Source organism: Ictidomys tridecemlineatus, chromosome 2 (genome assembly GCF_052094955.1).
Source record: "Ictidomys tridecemlineatus isolate mIctTri1 chromosome 2, mIctTri1.hap1, whole genome shotgun sequence".
Classification (NCBI taxonomy): Eukaryota; Metazoa; Chordata; class Mammalia; order Rodentia; family Sciuridae; genus Ictidomys; species Ictidomys tridecemlineatus.
Genome location: NC_135478.1, coordinates 204,293,645 through 204,316,096, shown reverse-complemented (window position 1 = coordinate 204,316,096; position 22,452 = coordinate 204,293,645). Strand labels below are relative to the sequence as shown.

Genomic DNA, 22,452 nt, shown 5'->3' with positions numbered 1-22,452 from the left:
ACGAGGGGACCTCAAAGGAGATCCTTGGGGTGCAGTCTCCCTTCAGGGACTGACCAGTGCCATGCCCCAACTCCAGGTTCCCTACACCCAAGACCAATCCTCTCACCAGGGTAACATTCGCCATTCTGAGGGTGGAGATACCAGCTAACAACAGACAGTCACACGTGTTGGATGTGAAGGGAAACAGAAAAGATATTGACCTCCAACCAAACAATCCTTGTTTCTTCCTTTGAGATTTTTTTTCTTTTTTCTTCTTCCTCCTCTCTATTCTTCTGACCTCACATCCCTTACATATGTGAAACCAAGTACTTTGCATGAATTAGGATACTGAGGACTGGGATGTCTGAATAGTATATTACTATTGTGTTGTATATTCTTTTTTATTTTATTTTCTCCAATTTTTACTATTTTAACATTTTTTTATCTTTATTCAATATATGTTTGTTTTATGTACTCCACTGTCTTCCTATTTGCTTGTCTACCCAAAACTACTTCCTCTCTTTTCTCCTGCTACTAACCTTCTTCTTTATATTCCTCTTTCATACCTCCTAAGATATAATAACTCTATATCCTTACATCCTACCTCTTCAGTATATCATCCTATACGTCACCCCCAGTTCTTTGTTCACCATCACAAACTGTAAACTCTTTTACAAGCCTACTGATTATATTGAAGATAATAATTGAATTCACCATTTCTGTACATTGTGACCAAACTGTAAACATCTTAATAGCAACTATTCGAACTAAGGTTGTATATTGGGATCTGTTAACATTGTTCTTCCCCTCAAAGGAGAGGTATAGGACCCCACAGGTGCACTATAAGCCTTTAGGGTAAAAATGGTTACACCTGGGATCCACAGAGCTAGAAAGGAAGACACCTGAGCAACATGAAGAGACAAGGGAGGAAAGTGCCCCAAACAAATCAAGATATCACATCATTAGAATCCATGGCCAGCAAGAAGATGAAAGGACAGAGAAAGAGTTCAGGATACTCATAATTAATATGTTCTGTGAATTTAAGAATGACATAAGGAGCAAATAAAGGCAGCAGAAGCTCATTTAGTTAAAGAGCTATGTAAGCAAATGCAGGAAGCGAAAGATTACTTCAATAGGGAGAGAGGTTCTAAGAAAAAAATCGAACAGAAATCTTTGAAACTAAAGAAACAATAAACCAAATTAAAAGTTCAATTGAAAGCATTACCAACAGATGAGACCACTTGGAAGATAGGACGTGAGACAATGAGGACAAAAATATGTGATCTTTAAAAGAATGTAGACCACACAGTGAAGATGGTAAGAAACTGTGAGCAGAACATTCAAGAAATATGGGATAGCATAAAAAGACCAAATCTAAGAGTTATTGATATAGGGAAAGGCATAGAGTTCCAAGCAAAGGAATGAACGATATATTCAATGAAATAATATCGGAAAAATTTCCAAACATGGAGAATGAATTGGAAAACCAAATACAAGAGGCTTATAGGATGCCAAATGAACAAACTTACAACAAATTCACACCAAATCACATTATAATGAAAATGCCTAGCATACAGAATAAGGAGAGAATTTTAAAAGCCAAGAGAGAAAGGAATCAGATTATATATAGAGGAAAATCAATTAGATTATGTGCAGATTTCTCAACCCAGACCCTGCCCTGAAAGCTAGATGATCCTGGAACAACATACATCAAGCTCTAAAAAAGAAAGAAAGAAAGAAAGAAAGAAAGAAAGAAAGAAAGAAAGAAAGAAAGAAAGAAAGAAAAGATGCCAATAAAAAATCTTATATTCAGCAAAATTAAGTTTTAGATTTGAGGATGAAATAGAAACCTTTTATGACAAACAAAAGTTAAAAGAATTTACAACTAGAAAACCTGCATTACAGAACATCCTTGGCAAAATATTCCATAAAGAGAAAATGAAAAGCAACAATGAAAATCAATAGAGTATTGCACTAATTAGTATTTAGTATTACACTAAAGGAAAAACTAATCAAAGGAGAAACCAAGTCAAGTTAAATACCAAAAATAAACAACAATGGCTAGGAATATAAATCAAGTCTCAATAATAACCCTGAATGTTAATGGCCTAAATTCACCAATCAAAAGGCATAGATAGCACAATTAATTAAAGAAAAAAGCAAACAAACAAACAAACAAAAAAACCAACAATATGCTGTCTCCAAGAGACTCAACTCATAAAACATACACTGAAGGTGAAATGTTGGGCAAAATCATACCACTAACCATGGACTGCAAAAGCAAGTAGGGGTTGCCATTATATCAAATAAAGTAGACTTCAAGTTAAAGTTAATCAAAAGGAATAAAGAAGGACATTGCATACTGCTCAAAGGAACCATGCACCAACAAGACTTAAGAATAACAAATATATATACCCCAAACAATGGAGCATCTATGTTCATCAAACAACTCTTCTCAAGTTCAAGAGTCAAATACACCACGACACAATAATTCTGGGTGACATTAACAAATTTCTTTTATCACTGGATAGATCTTCCAAACAAAAGCTGAACAAAGAAACTATATAACTCAATGATATGATCAATAACTTAGACTTAATTGTCATTTATAGAATATTTCATCCTTCAACAAGTGAATACACTTTCTTCTCAGCAGCATATGTATCTTTCTCTAAAATAGACCATATATTATGCCACAAAGCAACTCTTAGCAAGTACAAAAAAGTAGAGATACTATCCTGAATTCTATTACATCACAATAAAATGAAATTAGAAATCAATGATTAAATAAAAAATAAAGCTACTCAAACACCTGGAGACTAAATAATATGGTATTGAATGAACGATGGGTTGCAAAAGACATCAAGGAGGAGATTAAAAAATTCTTAGAGGTAAATGAGAACACTGATAAAACATATCAAAATCTCTGGAACACTATGAAGGCAGTACTAAGTGGACAGTTCATTGAATGCAGTTTATTCTTTAAAAGAAGAAGAAAGCAACAAATAAATGACCTAATATAACATCTCAAAGCACTATAGAAATAAAAACAAATGAACACCAAAAGTAGTAGAAGATAGGAAATAATTAAAATCAGAGCTGAAGTCAAAGAAATTGAAGCAAAAGAAACAATTGAAAAAGTTGACAAACCAAAAGTTGGCTCTTTGAAAAAATATATAAAATTGACAAACCTTTAGCCATGCTAACAAAGAGAAGGAGGAAGAAAACTCAAATTACTAACATATATGATGAAAAAGGAAATATCACAACAGACACTACAGAAATATAGAAGATAATTAGAAATTATTTTGAAAATTGGTACTCCAATGAAATAGAAAATATTGAAGGCATTGACAAATTTCTAGCATCTATGATTTGCCTAAATCAAATGAAAATTATACACATAATTTAAACAGATCAATTTCAAGCAATGAAAGAGAAGGTGCCATCAGAAGCCTACCAACCAAGAAAAGCCCAGGACCAGATGAGTATACAGCAGAGTTTTACAAGACCTTTAAAGAAGAACTAATACCAATACTCTTCAAATTATTTCATGAAATAGAAAAAGAGGGCACATTTCCAAATGCATTCTATGAGGCCAATATCACTCTGATTCCAAAACCAGGCCAAGATGCATCAAAGAAAGAAAACTTCAGACCAATATCTCTAATGAATATAGATTCAAACATTCTCAATAAAATTATGGCAAATCAAATACAAAAACATATCAAAAAGATAGTACAAAAAGATGAAAGGGATGCAAAGTTGGTTCAACATACGGAAATCAATAAATGTAATTCATCACATTAATAGACTTAAAGATAAGAACCATATTATCATCTCAATAGATGCAAAAAAGCATTTGATAAAATATAGCACTGCTTCATGTTCAAAACACTAGAAAAACTAGAGATAACAGTAGCATATCTCAACATTGTAAAAGCTGTCTATGCTAAGCCCTATGCAAACATCTTTCTAAATGGAAGAAAACTGAAAGCATTCCCTCTAAAAACTGGATCAAGACAGGGATGTTCTCTTTCACCACTTCTTTTTAACATAGTTTTTGAATCACTGTCCAGTGCAATTAAATGAAAGAAATTAAAGGGATATGGATAGGAAAGGAAGAACTCAAATTAGCACTATTTGCCAATGATATGATTCTATACCTAGAAGACCCACAAAGTTCCACCAGAAAACATCTAGAACTAGTAAATGAATTCAGCAAAATAGCAGTATATAAAATCAATACCCATAAATCAAAGGCATTTCTGTATATCAGTGGCAAATCCTCTGAAAGAGGTACAAGAAAAACTAACCCAATTTACAGTAGCCTCAAAAAAATAATATACTTGGAAGTCAAGAAAAGAGGTGAAAGACCTCTATAATGAAAACTACAAAATGCTAAATAAAGATATTAGAGGAGATCTCAGAAGATGAAAAGATCTCCCCTGTTCTTGGATAGGCAGAATTAGTATTGTCAAAGTGACCACACTACCAAAAAAACTATACAGATTTTATGCAATTCCAATCAAAATCCCAATGACAATCCTCATGAAATAGAAAAGGCAATCATGAAATTCATCTGGAAAAATAAGAGACCCAGAATAGCTAAAACAATCCTTAGCAGGAAGAGTAAAGCAGATGGCATCACTATACCAGAATTTAAACTAAACTACAGAGCAATAGTAACAAAAACAGCATGGTATTGGCACCAAAGCAGACTGGTAGACCAATGGTACAGAATAGAAGACACAGAGACTATCCCACATAATTACAGTTATCTTCTATTAGACAAAGGCACCAAAAATATACATTAGAGAAAGATAGCCTCTTCAACAAATGGTGCTGGGAAAACTGGACATACATATGCAACAAAATGAAATTAAACCCCTATCTCTCACCATGCACAAAACTCAACTCAAAGTGGATCAAGGACCTAGGAATTAAACCAGAGACACTGCATCTAACAGAAGAAAAATTAGGCCCAAATCTCCATCATGTCAGATGAGTCCCCAACTTCGTTAATAAGACTCCTATAGCACAGTATTAAAATCAAGAATCAATAAACTGGATGGATTCAAACTAAAAAGCTTCTTCTCTGCAAAAGAAACAATCAGTGAGGTGAGAATGGAATGGGAGCAAATTTTTACCACATGCACATGAGATAGAGCACTAATCTCTAGGATATATAAAGAACTCAAAAATCTTAACACCAATAAAACAAATAACCCAAACAATAAATGGGCCAAGGAATGGAACAGACACTCTGTTCATCATCTTCTCAGAAGATTATATACAATTGATCAACAAATATATGAAAAAACATTTGACATCTCTAGCAATTAGAGCAATGCAAATCAAAACTGCTCTAAGATTTCATCTCACTCCAGTCAGAATGGCAGCTACTATGAAGACAAACAATAATAAGTGTTGGTGAGGATGTGGTGAAAAAGGCACACTCATACATTGCTGGTGTGACTACAGATTGGTGCAACCAATCTGGAAAGCAGTATGGAGATTCCTTGGAAAACTTAGAATGGAACCACCATTTGACCCAGCTATTCTACTCCTTGGTTTATACACAAAGGTTATATCCAAAGCATACTATAAACATCAATGTTTATAGCAGCACAATTCACAATAACTAAACTGTGGAACCAATGTAGATGTTCTTCAGAAGATGAATGGATAAAGAAAATCTGGTATATATACACAATGGAATATTATTCAGCATTAAAGATAATGAAATCATGGTGTTTCCAGGTAAATGGACGGAGTTAGACAATAAAATGCTAAGTGAAGTTAGCCAATCCCCCCCAAAAAAACAAATGCCAATGTTTTCAATGATTTAAGGTGCTGATTCATAATGGGGTTGGGGAGTAGAGCATGGGAGGATCAGATAAACTCTATGTAGGGCAAAGGGGTGGGAGGGAAAGAAAGGGAGGGGGAGGGAAAGAAAAGGAGGGGGTATGGGGGTACAAAGGATGGTGGAATGGGATGGATATTATTATCATAAGTACATGTACAAAGTCATGAATGGTGTGTGACTATACTTTGTGTATAACCAGAGATACGAAAAACTGTGTTCTATATGTGTAATATGAATTGTAATGCATTCTGCTGTCATATATAAAAAATTAGAATAAAAATAAAATAATTAATTAGTTTTAAACAGAAAAGGTTTTTCATTATACATTAAACTTTATATGTAATTGTCATGTGTAATTTTAGCCTGGTTATTGCTAAGTGAATTATAGATTCTTTTGGAGGTTAGCTGTCTTAAAAAATATGAAAGTAGATCTTGCTGATATTGTGCTGTATCGTAATATATCACCCTCAGATTGACAACCAAAGAAACTAGATTGTCCATTGTTGACATATGGGGATCTGTGACAAATACATTTCTAATTTTTCTAACAACGATCTGACTGAACAAATAAAGATGCATTTATTTGATGCAATATAGATGGAATGTCACCTCTGGCAAGAGTGACCCTTATGAGCAGGTGGTAACATCAGTTAGTTATAGTCTTAAAAGAAAAAACATATGTCTCAGGATATAATGGTTTTTTTGCCTTTTAGTTTCCTGTGACATGATTAATCAACTCTAAAAGAAGTCATTAAATCTTTCTGCTAAGTCCTAGAAGTATATATTCTTAATTTTACAACAACAACCACAATTATAATTTTCTGCATTTGGATAATTCTGGGTATTATAAAGTAGGATTTTTAAACTGGCATTTTTAAAATGCAGTATGTACTTTCTTCCTTCCTTAGGATAATCCTGTCTTCAAAAGAATTTGCAGCTTATTTTGGGAAATCAACTTAAAATTACACACAATACTTAGATAACAATCAAAGTTTAAAGGAGATATGCAAAATAAATAGTTGCTTACTTGTAGGTTTTATAATAAAAAATTTACAGTGTCTGTTGGTGATTTTGAGCACTAGTAAAATCTCTCTAAGCTTCTGTTTCCTCATCTGTACACTTACATATTAATACAACCATCAAAAAAAAGTTAACAAAATGGATATAAAGTACATAACTGTAGGGCCCCAAGACGACTATAGTTAGGCTCCCTTGCTGAGGCTTCTGGTGGGCTGTCAAGGTCATACACACCCTGATTCAGTGTATGTACTTAAGGCCATAAACATTTGCTTATTGGCATGTGTCTACTTATATAACCTGTGGGCACTATGCCTTTTTTGTCTGTCCTGCACATATCAGAAAGGCCTGTGGAAAGACTCAGGGGCTAAATGAGGCTGAAGCTGGAGTGGGCTAAGTGGTACTGGCTGGGGCAAAATGGAGTTGGATCTGGAGACTGTGAGCTACTGCCAACTCTGAATAATGAATGTCTAGTATCCCAACTGTATCTCGCATTGTCCTTCACCTGCTGGGCTCCTGAATCTGTTTCCCAGGGCCTGAGCAGCCACCTAACAATGGCATACAGTAAGCACTCAGCAAGGGTAATATCTATCACTTTCATCACTGTATGCACTAAGAGAATCAGAGAAATATTCTGTGGAAAACAGGTCTTAAACAAGGACTTAACCAATAGAAATGAAACTCCAGGTAGTGACAATAGGCTGGGGGAGACAGAGAACTGAACCTGAGCATGGGGTTTGTGGATCAAAGGAATGAGGAGAGGTAAAAATAATATAGTGTGTATGCGTAGTAGAGAGAACGCTAGCTTCAAAGCATAAAAACAGAACTTAAATTCCATCTCTGTGATCTTGGAGCTGTCATTTCTCATCTCAAAACTTCAGCTTACCTATATATAACATAAGAATAAAATCTATGTTTCAGAATTTGGGGATTGTTAATGCATAAAATTATATGTGTGTGTGTGTGTGTGTGTGTGTGTGTGTGTGTGTGTGTGTGTGTGTAGATAGATATAACTGGAGAATACCATGCTAAGCGATAAGCTAATCCTAAACAACCAAAGGCCAAATGTTTTTTTCTGATACAAGGATGCTAATTCAAGAGTGGTGGTGGTGGGTAGGATATATATTTATCCTACCCACCCCGACTTGAATTAGACATTATATATATATAATGGCATACATTATATATATTATAAATGACATATTATAAAGTATATTACACATATGAAGCAGAATGATATTCTTTAGTATATTATTACAACTATTATAATGCTATATAATTATTACATATTATTCTGTTTTATATATAATCTAATAAAATTATTGGTACATGTTGGGTGCACAGCAAATGAAATGTATCATTACATATTAATAAATAGTATAGTCTTAAAAACTAGAAATAGAAATTAAATGCTATATTTCAGTGAGTAATTCTATTTATACTAATTGTGAGCATCTCCTTCAGAATCAATCTCACCAAAAAGATTTTTTAAGGCAGCTATGTAAACAAAATGTGAGCATTTGAGTGATAAATCAATCCAATTCTTGGAAGTATTATGGAATGGTAAAAGCAAAGTTACAAGGCTAAATGAATCTCATCACTTCCATCTTAATGGTTGGAACTTATATTCACTTAATTCAATGAATTAAAAATTTAATCATACTTTTAGCACTTTCAATATGTAATTTGTCAGATTCAGATGTATTTGTCCCTAAATCACTTATATTTAATGATATCGATATCCAAGAACTGAAGTGATTATAGTAGAAAGTGTCTTGTGATATTTGATAAAAGTAAAGTACAAATTGAATCAAAATGCTAAATAGGATATAGAATTAGTTATTGATTGTACCAAAGGGGATCTGCAGAAATCTTTATAGATTACTTTGCATATGAAGTAGATATTACAAAAAATTCTTAAATGCTTTTACTGAAAAATTTAGTCTTAGCTCAAGAGTTAATGGAAAAGATGAAAATTCCTTTCTCTCATCTTTTCTTTCTTGTTTTTATTAGGGAAGTCTTATGACCGAATTCTATTTTAGAAACATTATGTTGGTGGTAGTAAAGAGAATATATGGAAGCCATAGCAACATAAAAGGAAGAAGTCAAGATGCCAATGGAGTAATTTGTCCCTGAGAGATAAAAGAATGAACGCTAGTGGTAGAAACATAAATGGGAGATATATGTGAATACTATAATCATAGAATGGGTAGAATTTGAAGTCAGATGGGGGTTTCTGAGGGAAAGGATTAATAAAGATGAACCTCATTCTGAATATTGTCCAGGCTATTCTGCCCCAGCAAAATAGCTGGATCTTTGCAGAAGAATAAAATCATGATCAACCATGTATTCATCTCTATGAAATATTGCCATAAAAGAGAGTTAAGAAGTCATATGATTAATGACTTATATCTTTTGTGTTTTGTTTTCAATAAGTAATATTTTTTATTCAGTTTATGTATTATTACTTACTTTGCTAGTTACTTTACTCCTGCTGTAATGTCTTATTGATCTGACAAATCACTGGAATGTCCGCCAAATAGAGAACAGAAAGGGTGGTAAATGGAATTTAAATTGGTTAACTTTGCTACTATTTTACAGAAATATTCTGAAAAAAAGTTTACAAAGTGATTTTACTTTAGATCTTTCATTAATATACAAGATGAATATGAGACCTATGATATTGATCTTTGGACATCCGAACAACCAAGAATTATTTTTACTTGAACTTCAGGTTCAAAGATGCTCTTCAAGAATGAGACTTGGAAAATATTCAATTAATCTAAAAATTTGTAACAATATAGTTCTTATGTACAGAAAAAAATGTAAAATTATTTATCATAATGTAATTTTATTTTATAAATTATTTAAGCATTGACAGTATGTTCTACAAAGGGCTCATAGTTTTTTAATAATGAATTATTTGCAATAGTATATTTTTGCCTAATCCAAAGTATCTCTATTTATCCTACCCATCCCCACCACTCTTATTGTGAATTAGCATCCTTGTATCAGAAAAAACATTTGGCCTTTGGTTGTTTAGGATTAGCTTATCACTTAGCATGATATTCTCCAGTTACATCCATTTACCTGAAAATCCCATAATTTCATTTTTCTTTAAAGTTGAGTAATATTCCATTGGGTATGTGTTCCTTATTTTCTTTATCCATTTATCTACTGAAGGACATTTAGGTTGGTTCCATAGTTTAGCTATTGTGAATTGAGCTGCTATCATTATTGATGTGGCTGCATCACACTGCAGTATATTAATTTTAAGTCTTCTGGTTATAAACTGAGGAGTGGGATAGCTAGATCAAATGGTGGTTCCATTCCAAATTTTCTGAGAAATCTCCATATGTTTTTTCATATTGGCTGCACCAATTTGCAATCCCACCAGCAATGTATAAGTGTACCTTTTTCCTCACATCTTTGCCAACATTTACTATTGCTTGTACTTTTATCATTGCCATTCTGACTGGAGTGAGATGAAATCTGAGGGTAGTTTTGATTCGAATTTTTCAAATTACTAGAGATTATGAACATTTTTTTCATGTATTTGTTGATCAATCTTCTGTGAAGTCTCTGTTCAGTTCATTAGCCCATTTATTGATTGGGTTATTTGATTTTTGGTATTAAGTTTTTTGAGTTCTTTATATATCCCAGATATTAATGCAGTGACCAGTGTGATTCTACAACATGTGCAACCAGTAGAATGAGAAGTTATACTCCATTTATTTTTAATGTGCCAACATGCATTATACTTTCATATATAACTAATTAGAACAAATATAAAAATAAATATTAACTTTTCTTACTTATTTTACTTTTATTTCCCCAACTGTTAAAAAAAACAAAGAATTTGGCATTCATTAAATTAAAAGTATTGACTTGTCTGAAAAACACTTTATTTATAGGTATAACATAGAGGAAACTAATTAAAAATTAAATAATTATTTGCTACCCCAATTCTTAAGCTAATACTACCTAAGTTGAACTGAATTATTGGTTCTTTGGCACATATAGCAAAGAGACCTTTATGAAATACAATTCCATTAGCTCTCTGGGATTTGACAGTGTTAATGAGGCAGGGTATAACTCTGAGTTCATAAGTTGTTCCTTCATGGATTTTTATCATTGCCAAACAAACCACAAGTCTTTATCATCGGGAGCCGACTTTTTTTCCCAACCTCTGGAAAGGAAATTGTAAAATAACCTAGTGAAAATGAGAATCTTAATTGGGAATCTAAATACATTTCTTACAGCTTTTAGCAAGATACCATTATTAAAATCTTTTTTTTTTTTTTAGCTATATACATTTTGAGGGGAAAGAGGAACTGTCTGAGTTCAAAAAGGTTGACTCAGCATTAAAACAGAATAAAATCATGGCGTTTGCAGGTAAATGGATGGAGTTGGAGAATATTATACTAAGTGAAGTTAGCCAATCCCAAAAAACCAAATGCCTAATTTTTTCTCTGATATGAGGATGCTGATACATAATGGGGATGGGGCATGAGCAGAATGCAGGAACTTTAGATAGGGCAAAGGGGAGGGAGGGGAAAAGAGGGGGCATCAAGGTAGGAAAAATGGTGGAATGAGAAGTACATGTATGAGGACACGAATGGTGTGACTCTACTTTGTGTACAACAAGAAACATAAAAAATTGTGCTCTATATGTATACTATAAATTGTAATGCATTCTGCTATCATATATAACAAATTAGAATAAATATATATACATACACATATTATACAGTATAATATGTATAAATTATAGGAATAAATGTTGTTTTAATTATTAAACTGTGTAATGTATAAAATAATAATAATAAAAATATTGACTGAGAATATCAAGAGATGTTAAACAGAAGGGATGTGGAGCTATTCAAAAACTGATTTTCCTACCTGCAAAGCAATAAAGTTGACTTGTTGGGTGGGAACTGAAGAGCATAAAATCATATTTTAAAATTTGAGATGTGACCTCACTGCTACTTGCTCCCACCGCATCTATCAGCACCAAATTTTTTTTAATATCATGTTCCAGAAAGGCTTAGGAAAGAGATCTACCTACATTATATGCTGTTAAAATTGATAAATTCTGAAAAAATTTCTCTAATAATATATAGAACTAAGGCTAAAAAAGGCAATGATTTTCAGGCTCCTATACTGGTAAGTTAATGTTCCTATAACTTACTAATCAAATTACTAGTGAATTTTAAAATTAAGAAAATGACGGATAGTTGATAACTTCTTAGACAAAAAAACTGAAAGTTCAGGAGAAAATAAAAATCAGTTCTCTGTTATTTTTATAGTTTATGTCAGCAATAAAACCCATAGTTTATAAACCCTATTTTCCAAAGGGAAGATAAGAAGAGCTTTGTGTTGCCCATTTGTTAACAAGGGAACTTGAAAAGCAGTGGCAATACAAAGATAAAATTTCTTCCCATTGAAACATATGTCCAGATGTTATCTGCATGTGTGGATTTTTGGCTGTAGCAAGATGATATGCATCTTTAGAACAACAACAACAAAATATCTGGTTGTAAAATCACTACCAAGGACCCAGGACTTCAGGTAAGGATGGAAAATAGAGCAATAAGTATTGTTCCCTTTACTTTCCATTAGGGCAAGAAGGGGTGGAAAGAAAAACAGAAAGACAGGCAACCACATGGGAAAAAAAAGAAGAAGAAAAAATAAATCATGCAAAATAAAAAGAAACAGGAGGGTGAGTCAGTGTTTTATGGCTGCCTCTGTTCCCTGGTTGTATGCACCCATCTTCTTTCTGTTCTCAAGAGTTCTAAAGATGGTATATACAAGCAGCAAAGCAATAATGCCAGAAAATAATTTGGGTAATTTATTAGGTCTATAACAATTCTCATTTTCATTATCACCACATTACCTATTACATTCACTGTTCCCAACTTGAAGTGCAAAATGCAGATGGCAAGTTCCTTTGAGAATGCACATCATTTTGTTGCTTAATGCTTCAAAATGAAGATGTATAATAAATTGTGCATAGCATGCAATTACTGCTTATTTACCATATTTAGCATTAAATAGTTCATAACCAGATGCAAGTATCTGGAAAAAAAAAAAAAAACCAGAAGATTCTCTTACTAGGCATGTGCCAAAACATGCGCAAGTCTTAAATTTTTAAATCATGGGCATAAGCACTTTTGAATAGAAATGCTAATAGATGTTTGACTACAGTAACAAACACAAAAAAATCATCACTTTAATGAAAAATTTCAAAAGTTCCAGCAGGCTGAAACTAGATAAGATAAAAGGGATTCAGAATTTTTCAGTACCTGCTGTTTTATTTTATTTTATTTTTTTCATTAGAAAAAGAGGGAGAAGCAGTGGTATGTAGCCTCAGGGAAAATATTTCTGGAAGCTGTTTACAAAGAACACACCAGCAAAAAAACTAACAAAGTCTTGTTACATTGTTAAAATATTACAGGTTTGTATTTTATTCAACTATTATTCAACATAAAACATTTTTTTTTACAGTCAAAAGAAAAGTCATCTTTAAGTCTTTTTTTAGAATTTATCATAATATTATTTGGACATATTCCCAGGAGTTCTGGTTAAGATTACCTTACAAAGTAGATGTAAAATTCTGGGCTGTCTTTGAAACAGGGTTAAAGTAATTTAGTTTTTATTCCAATGATACATAGTCACAGGAATAGACTCTGGAGTCTTGCCTATGTGTTTGAAAATAATTGAACATGGGAATAATTCCATCATTTCCATCTACCTCACATTATAAGAAAAACAATAAATATTTCTAATTACTTGATGTTTCTAAGGAATGTACAATGTTTTCTTTATTTTGTGAATATGATATTTGAGTGATGTTTTTGGATTTGGCATTTTAGCAAATTTGCTGTATGTAGAGACATTCTTCAAATGAGGTTCTGAGCATTTGCATTTAGGTATATCTACTTTTAAAAAAAAAAGTATATCCTTATATCCTCATTAAAAACTAAATCTATGCCTCCCAACACACACACACACACACACACACACACACACACACACACACACACACAGGCATGTACCCCCAATTCTCAATAGTGTCAGTGATATGAAAGCCTTCTTTATTTGATTTTATAGGAGGAACAATATGAAGCCATCCTTGCCATCAGATGTCAATTGAGCAAGTTGAATTGTTTTGACCATGGTCTCTAATTGAGTCCAGGGACAAAAAGGACACTCAGTGTACATAATAAATAATTGGATCTAATTGAGGAATGGAGGCTGGTTCAAAAATAAAGGAAATAAAATGCTAATATCTCAAACCTGCCCCCCCCCACATTCCAACCTGTTGTCAAGGCTACCTGCAGTTGTTCCTCCCTGCAGGGAGCTAGAGGAGTTGCTAATGAAATAACTCCTAGTAGCTCCTTTCCTGCCCATTTGGGCAGACACAACAGGGAGAAGCACCCCTGGAGGCCTCTTTCCCACCTTTTGGCCTACCTTTTGATCACTAGTCTGTAGGCAAGATAAGGGGAGAAGGAGGGAATGAGAACAAAGGAACTCTAAAACCTTTAAAAGGAGCAGGGCACCCCACTTCTTCAGACACCCAGCTCTGGGACCCCCTCCTCTGTGGAGAAATCTCTCTCTGTTCTATCCTTTAAATAAAACTTGCTTTCTACCCTTGCCTCAGCATTTCTAGGTCACATATGGGGAAATGGGACTGGGCCCCGAATGATTCTCATCACTGGTATCATAATCACATTTATTGGGCTGGGGATGTGGCTCAAGCGGTAGCGTGCTTACCTGGCATTCATGCGGCCCGGGTTCGATCCTCAGCACCACATACAAAGATGTTGTGTCTGCTGAAAACTAAAAAATAAGTATTAAAAAATTCTCTCTCTCTCCTCTCTCTCCTCTTTAAAAAAAAAAAAAAAGAGTAATTTAAAACAAGTTTAAAAAAAAAATCACATTTTTCCTGCGCTCTACTGTAGTGTAACTCCCACTCAGCCTTTCCACTCTGGATGCTTAATGATCACATCAAACTCCAGTGTTCCCCCAAAGAATTCCTAAAGTGTCTCTACTTTTTCCTCTCCGATTCTACTTTTCTTTGATCCTCCACCACCATTTAAGTCGATGATACTTTCTTCAATACATTTCAGACCAAAAATCTAGCAAATACCTTTGATCTCTCTCTTTGTTTTTCCTGCCACATTTAAGCTGCCAGCAAACCCTCCCTTATACCCTGCCAGCTCCTCAGATCATTTTCCTTACCTTCCCATCATTGTTTGTCTGAATTAATACTTTTGTCTTTTGGTCTGACTCCCTGCTAACATCATTGACCCTTAAAAACCCATTTGCCAAAGGGCAGTGGAAGAGATCTATTGAGGACTTAACTGTTCCAGCAGCCTCTGCTTTCCTGACCTCATCCGGACCACATTTTGACTTGCTCACTGGCTTTCACACACACTAGTATTCTTTCTGTTCCATTAAAAACTAAAGTTCCCTCTTTCCTCAGGGCATTTATACATTTTTTCCCTCTACAGAAATATGCTCAATTCACATTTTTTTCATTTGGGTATCAGTTCAAATTTTATTTCTTTTGGAAAGATTTTTCTATAGCTACCTTTCTCTGCTTTGTCATCGTCCAGCATATCTCTGCTTCTTCAGAGTAATTTAATACAGATGACTAATATTGTAATTTTATTTACATTTGGTCTGCTTGTGATCACTCTTTCTCTCCACTTGAATATTAGTTCTGTTGAAGCTAGGAACCAACCCATTGATCTCATTCACCACAATATATTCAATACCCAAATAGGCACTTGGAGACTGAAATGAGTCAATGAATTTCTGACATGACAGGGGTAAATCCCTGTCATGCCTCTGCTCCCAGACACCCTGTGACCACAGTACTCATGTAACAGTGGTCCACTCTGTGCCTTGAATACAGTCCTTGCGGCTCTGCAGCTGCACCTGATTTTTTAAATGGACATTTTTCTTCCTCTTTCTTTCTCTCTGCTTTTCCCTAATTCGCCCCCTCCCTAATCTCAGAGGAACCAGGATTCCTTTCTTCACCATTTTAGGCAGATTTATCTGTCCTGAGGACACACCCACCATAGGAACCAAGTAATAAAGAATTTAGGGATAGCACCAGAAGATCTCAGAAATGACTATCTCCCAAATTAACAAGTGAATTATAACTCTAAAAGAGAATATGTGGAATCACCTCTTTGAATCACCTCTTTAAAAGCCTCCTGTTTCTGCTAGTGAGAAGAATCATAGCCTCTGGAACCAGAGTCCCCTGGTTCTCCTTTGCTAGCAAAGCAATAAACTTTCTTTTTCTTTTTTGTCAAAACTGAGTCCTTGTTATTGAATTGGCATCAGGAACAAGGACTGAGCTTTTGGTAACACTCAAGCGAGCACTCTCACTGTCTGACCCGTGACGAATTTTAAGGACAGGTGTCCAGAAGATCATACAGCAGCTTCATTATTTCCAGACAAAACTTGGAATATTTGCCTTTCTAAATTATTCTATTGCTTTGTTTTAATTTTAACTTTTAGGAAAGAAGACATGTCCAAGACCAATTGAATATTGTCCCTGCCTTGACTAATCCTGCCTCCAGCTATGCTTTCTGGTCTCTCTTTTCTTCCAGCATTTACTTTAATAAACATAATGGTTAACATATACATTGCCCCTTTTGGATATAAATCTTTTAAAAAGCCCTCTTGCTCATTTAAAAACCCGGCACTCAAAGACTCCCTGTTATCCCTTTGAAATGTAATCTTCAAAGCAGAAAGTACCCTTCTCTGCCAGTTTTCCTGGAAGGTGGAGTCTAACTTCAGTAGTAGTCTTGCCCTGTGTTTTAAAACCAATTCACATCAGGAAGATCCAGTTCACCTTTCCCTGGAGACAAAACAAATTAGCAAACACAGATGAGCTCTGATACTCCCTTCCCCATGCTCTTAAAAATTCTTCATTTTACTTCAGTACCTTGATGTCAATATCAGTTCTGACTTCTCTCGTTTATAGCAATGATCTTGAATAAAGTCCTCTGTGCTGGTTGAATTTTCTCCAGAGCAATTTTTGCTTTGACCATGAAATTTACAATTAGTACAATGCATGGATCTCAAGTGGCCATTTCAAGAATTTTAACAAGGTGTGTGTGTGTGTGTGTGTGTGTGTGTGTGTGTGTGTGTGTACAAATGTGTATGTTTGCCTCTTGGTTGTTTTTGTCAACATGATGTTTTTGAGCTTTATCCATGCTCTTATTCATATAGACACTTCATTCTTTTTTCAGTAGTGAGTAACATACCTTTTGTGTGATTATCTCTTTGTTGATGCATAACCATCTTGTTTTTAGCTTGGTGTTATAATGCACAAGGCTGCTATAACCTAAGGGCTTTTTTGTAAACTCCTTTTTCTTTCTTTTGGATGAATCCTAACTGTGGAATTACTGAGTTATGGGGAGATGTATTTCAACTTTTTAAGCAACTACTTATATCAACAAAGTATGAGTTCTAGCTGTTTTCATCTTCAACTACATTTGATGTCGCCGGGCTAATTTTAAATCATTCTATTGGGTATGCTGTGGTATCTCATTGTGGTTTGATTTTTCATTCGTCTGCTCACTGATAATACTGAGAACTTTTTCTTCTACTTATTGGCCATTGGGATAACTGTTCTTGTAAAATGTCAATTTAAGACTTCCCCAATTTATTTAGTGGCTTCTTTGTTTATAAATTCCTGTTTTTAGGAGTTCTCTGGATAAACATTATTTGTCACTGTTACAGTTTGGAAAAGAGGTGTCCCCCCAAAAGATCTTGTTAATGTAGTAACATTAAAAGGCAAAATGATTTGATTATGAGAGGTGTAACTTAATCAGTTCATCCTAGTTTTTAAGGCTTGACTAGATGGTAAATATAGACAGGGGAGCTGTGACTGCAGGAGGTGGGTCAGTGGGGGTTATGCCCTCGAAGAGTTCACCTGCCCTGTGGTCCCTTCTCCCTCCCTCTCTCTGCTCCCTGGCTGTCATAAATGGAGTCCCTCTGCCATTCCCTAATGCTGTGATGTGCTCCCTCATGTTGGACCCAAAGCAATGAACTCAGCCTACTGTGGACCTCTGTGGACCGAGACCTCTGAAACCATGAGCCAAAATAACCCCTCTAAATTGTTATTGAAAGGTATTTTGGTCTCAGAGATGCAACACAGACTAACCCAGCAATATACAGACATAATAATTTTATTTTCTTTGCTGCTTGTTGATTTATTTTCTAAATAATGTCTGATAGACAAAGTTATAATTTTTAATAAAATCTAATTTTTAAAAATTTAAGAGAATTTATGTTTTGTTTTTTTAAAATTTTTATTATTATTATTTTTTTGTGTGGTGCTGAGGATCGAACGCAGCGCCTCACACATGCTAGGTGAGCACTCTTCCTCTGAGCCACAACCCCAGCCCCGAGAATTTATGTTTTCTTCTAGCAAAAATGTTTCTAACCAATACGAATAATAGGATATTATTTTATATTTTGTCTTAGAAGTTTTTAAAGTTTTATGTTTTACTTTAAAGCCATTATTCTTTCTCAAAACCATCTTGTGTAAGGTGAGAGGTTGGGTTAAGGTTCTTTTTTATCCATGTGAGTAACCAGTTGTCATGGTACCACTTGTAGAAGATAATTTCTTCATCTCACTTAACTGTTTTCATTCATTTCTACATCATTGTACTCTATATGTGTGTCTCTCGGGACTAGGTATCATGTTTTATTCGGGACTGTGTACTGTGATTCACAAATCTGTCCTTGGACTCTCTCTACTATGTTGCCGTCATTCCTGTGCATCATCGTAAAACTTAAATTTAGATATAGTTAAGTTCTACAACTCAGTTTTTTCATTTCAAATTGTTTGAGCTTTTCAATTTTAATCATTTTAGAGTCCCCAAAGTTGCCCTCTACATCTCCATCAGTTTCTGCTATTGTTAAAACTTATTTTAAATAAAATTGGAACCACAAAACCTACCTGTCCCTTGTCCTCCTATTTCCAGACATCTCACTGTCATCAATTTATTGTGTATTTCACTCATGCTTTCATTATCTAATAACGGGTACACAGCTAGAATTACTTTTAAAATCTACTGGACTTTATCACAGTGTGCAGATCTGTCGTATGTTTTAAAATTATTTTAAATATTTGTCTACATTGATATATATCTAATTAGTTTATTTTAGCATCTGAATTATACTAAATTATAAATATATCTTAGTATATTTATCTCTTCAATTGATAGACATTTAGTTGATTTCAGCTTATCAATGTATTTGACTCTTAACAGGTGTATTTCTACTGTGTTCTTCCAAGGAGAGGTTAGGGTTCTGTTGGTCCTGTCTCTCATGATATTTGATATGAATTCTCCATATGAGTTCAAAAATTAATTTTACATTTCATAAATAATTGGAGATCCTTGTTTCATAAGTGTATAATTTATAGCTAGTTGTTATTTAAAATTGAGTATCCTCATCAATAAAAATTATGTTTCAAACTATAGCTTTTTCATATTCATAAATAACACTTTGAACTTTTCCCTTTGTTCTGTTACATCTATTTCCTTTTTAACATAGGTTATTTTTTATTATTGTAGATAGTACCTTTTCTACCTACTATAGTTTAAGGGGGTTATTGCTGGAGGATAAGAATGATGTCAATTTTTTAAATAGAGATCTCCAATATAAGGTAAGCAGTGAGTTATAGAATTGCAAGCTAATTAATAAATGTACATTGTGTCAACTCACTTAAGTTTTGTGGCAATTTGTTAAGCAGCAACAAGGAACAAATATAATTGACTGGGTTTTTTGTTGTGTTGTTTGTTTGTTTTTTCAGTTTAAAGGGAATATGTCTAAAGCTCTGCAATTAAGTAAGATATTTTCTTTACGACCTTAGCAAACATGTTCTATCAAATGAAGGAAGTTCCTGTGTATTTCTCATATATGATGGTTTAAAACTACGTTTAATGCTCTTCTTTATCTGTAATACAATTATGTGAGGTTTCACTTTTAATAATTACTCTGGATATCAGTATTGTTCAGCTTTCTATGTTCCTTGCATTTTTGGATCATGATTACCTGCTTTCTGCATTATCTCACATTAAGCTAAAGATATGTATTTGTCACTAATCTCTGGAACCTAGTCATAATGTTTACTTTTATATGCTATTAGATATTACTTGAATCACCTTAAGGCATAGGAAGAGGTACGGAGACAAGTATGTTCAAGTTGACATACTACCCAGCACTTGTAAATATTTTATTTTGAAAGTACATCCTAGCTCAAGGGTCTTGGGTCTGGGGGTAAGAAAGTAGTCAGCTATTGTCATAGAAAACAGATGGGAATGTGGAGTTGAGGTACTGTCCCAACACCAGTGTCAACACGGAGAGTTAGGGAGTTGGAATGGTCCTTCAGAGTTGTCCTGAGTCAACCTGAGGGGACAAAGCTCTTATATTCCCATGTCAATTTAGTCATGGCACAGAGGCCACCCATGAATGGGTATGATCTTGGGTAAGACAGTTTACTGCAGCTGAGATAACATCTGGGCGGATGATGACTGAAAACTGTCTACAATGAGTGCTCCAAGCAACAGGGGCAAAACAAGTTTTTCCTTGAGAGGGGAAGCTGGATTATACCAACAATATCCATCACACATATATATAGGAATAGAAAATCAGAAAACTTCTTCAGACTTGAATGACCCGATCAGGCAGGAGCAAAGCTGTTTGTGGTTGACCTTTCTCTGGTGCTCCAGAGAAACTGCAAGTATATTAAAAGGAATCTTGCATATGACTGTAGATGTAAAAATAGTGAACATAGCTTTGTAGAGCACGTCTCTACATTAACTAACTGAAATACCTGCAGAATGGCTGTTAGACATTTTCAGTGCTTAGAACTTTCTTCTCTGTAGCCTGGAAGGCTGGCTTATTATGAATAAACTTGTAGCCATTGAGAAGTGGAAATTAGCAGATATCCTGAGCCCAGAATTACTCAAATTGTAAACATTTTAAAAGATAGTAAACATCTTATATTTGAGGTTTAATTCTGACAGTGCCCTTCTCCACGTCCATGCCAACTTGGGTGTTGTCACTTAGGATTTATGCGGACACGAGACTGTCAACTTCAGCTTCTCATTTCTCTTTTAATCTTCAGTGTCTCTTTGGTCCAGCCCAAATGGTTTGTGGAAGAGCTAATTTTATTATTTTCAACCTTATTTTTTGACATGAAAAGAAGAAATCAGGGAAAATTTCATTTATGCCAGTCCTACAGGCAAGGTTCCTATGGAAGAATAATATGCATGCTTTTATAAGAGAGTAAGTAGGGAACGATATAAAAATGGTTTTTGGTTCAGCCATAGGTTCATAGTCCACAGGAGAAAGCCTCTGTTTATTTGCTAACAAACTTCTGATCAGGTTATTTCATTTGTATGGGTTTTTTTTTTTCTCTCTCCTCTAAACCACCTTGTTTAGATTGATGGCACAACTTTGCACTCTTTCTTCCATTCATTAAATTTCAAGAACTTTCCATATATTCTTAATACTTTATTTGTATCTCTAAAGAAGTGTTTTATCTTTTACGTAGACCATATACAGATGGGGTAATCTGAGGAATAAGGAAGTAAATAAGTTACTTTGTGTCCAATGGATAATACAGCATAGATGGAAAATCTATATAAACACATTTGCCACACTTCTAACATCTATCTATGTATACTTCTATTTGCCTGCTTGGAAAGTGATTATACTTAATATGTGGTCCAATTCCAAGAAAAGGTTTGACTTCTACACTTTATTCCATCTCTTTGCTGGAATATTATACTCTATTAGTCCAAAAACATTCATGACTTGATGACTGAAAATTCTATTTTTCCTTTCAGGAAATCTAATCCTTTTTGGTTACCTCTTCAATTTCAGTATAAACACATCAGATATAAAATCTCATCTAAAGTTCATGTTGTTAAAGAAGACATTTTCTTTATTCACAAAAAATTATCCATATAAAATATAAAATATCAAGAGCAGTGTCCCATAAATTTTATGTTTCAAATAGAAAGATTTTACATGGCTTAGAATGCTAAAAGCATCAATATGTAGTGAGATATAACATGTTAAGTTGCTATCTCTACACAGCTTAATTTAAAGTATTACAGTGATGGTTTTGCTAAGAAATTTTTAAGAGAACTAGGATATAGAAGTGATTCAATATTTTTAGAGGTTATTAGAAAGCCTTTAAGAAATATTTTTTAAAGATAAAAATAAGACTGTAAAACCACTCACCTAGAAAGTCTCATAGTAAACAGGAATTTAAGTCATGATATTCCCTTTAGGTTAGTCACTTATGTACTTTGTATTGATATATGTTGTGATATAATGTGAATTACAGTTGAAATACTCTTGAGTCCTGGTTATTTGGAAGAGATTAATATCTTAGATTCTGTATAACTAAGCTGCAGTAATCATATCCTCTGAAGGTTATTTGCCCATAAGACTAAGATCTACCTACCTCTTACCAGTGTCCTTTCAATAAACAACAGTTTATTCAACCATTAGGAAGACTAATACTTTTTTTTTCAGTT

The 22,452-nt window shown here is 34.0% G+C and overlaps 1 long non-coding RNA gene across 8 annotated transcripts in view; it reads right to left on the bottom strand.

Moving 5' to 3' along the window:
* LOC144375448 (uncharacterized) overlaps positions 1-22,452 on the bottom strand; it is a 487,430-nt gene that overhangs the window by 82,959 nt on the left and 382,019 nt on the right. For 5 of the 8 annotated variants that reach the window (XR_013435310.1, XR_013435312.1, XR_013435311.1 and 2 more), the window contains one exon: positions 14,642-14,707. The exons of the other annotated variants lie outside the window; for them this stretch is intronic. This is a non-coding gene — a long non-coding RNA (uncharacterized LOC144375448). The remainder of the gene's footprint in view (positions 1-14,641; positions 14,708-22,452) is intronic. 8 annotated transcript variants of the gene reach the window in all.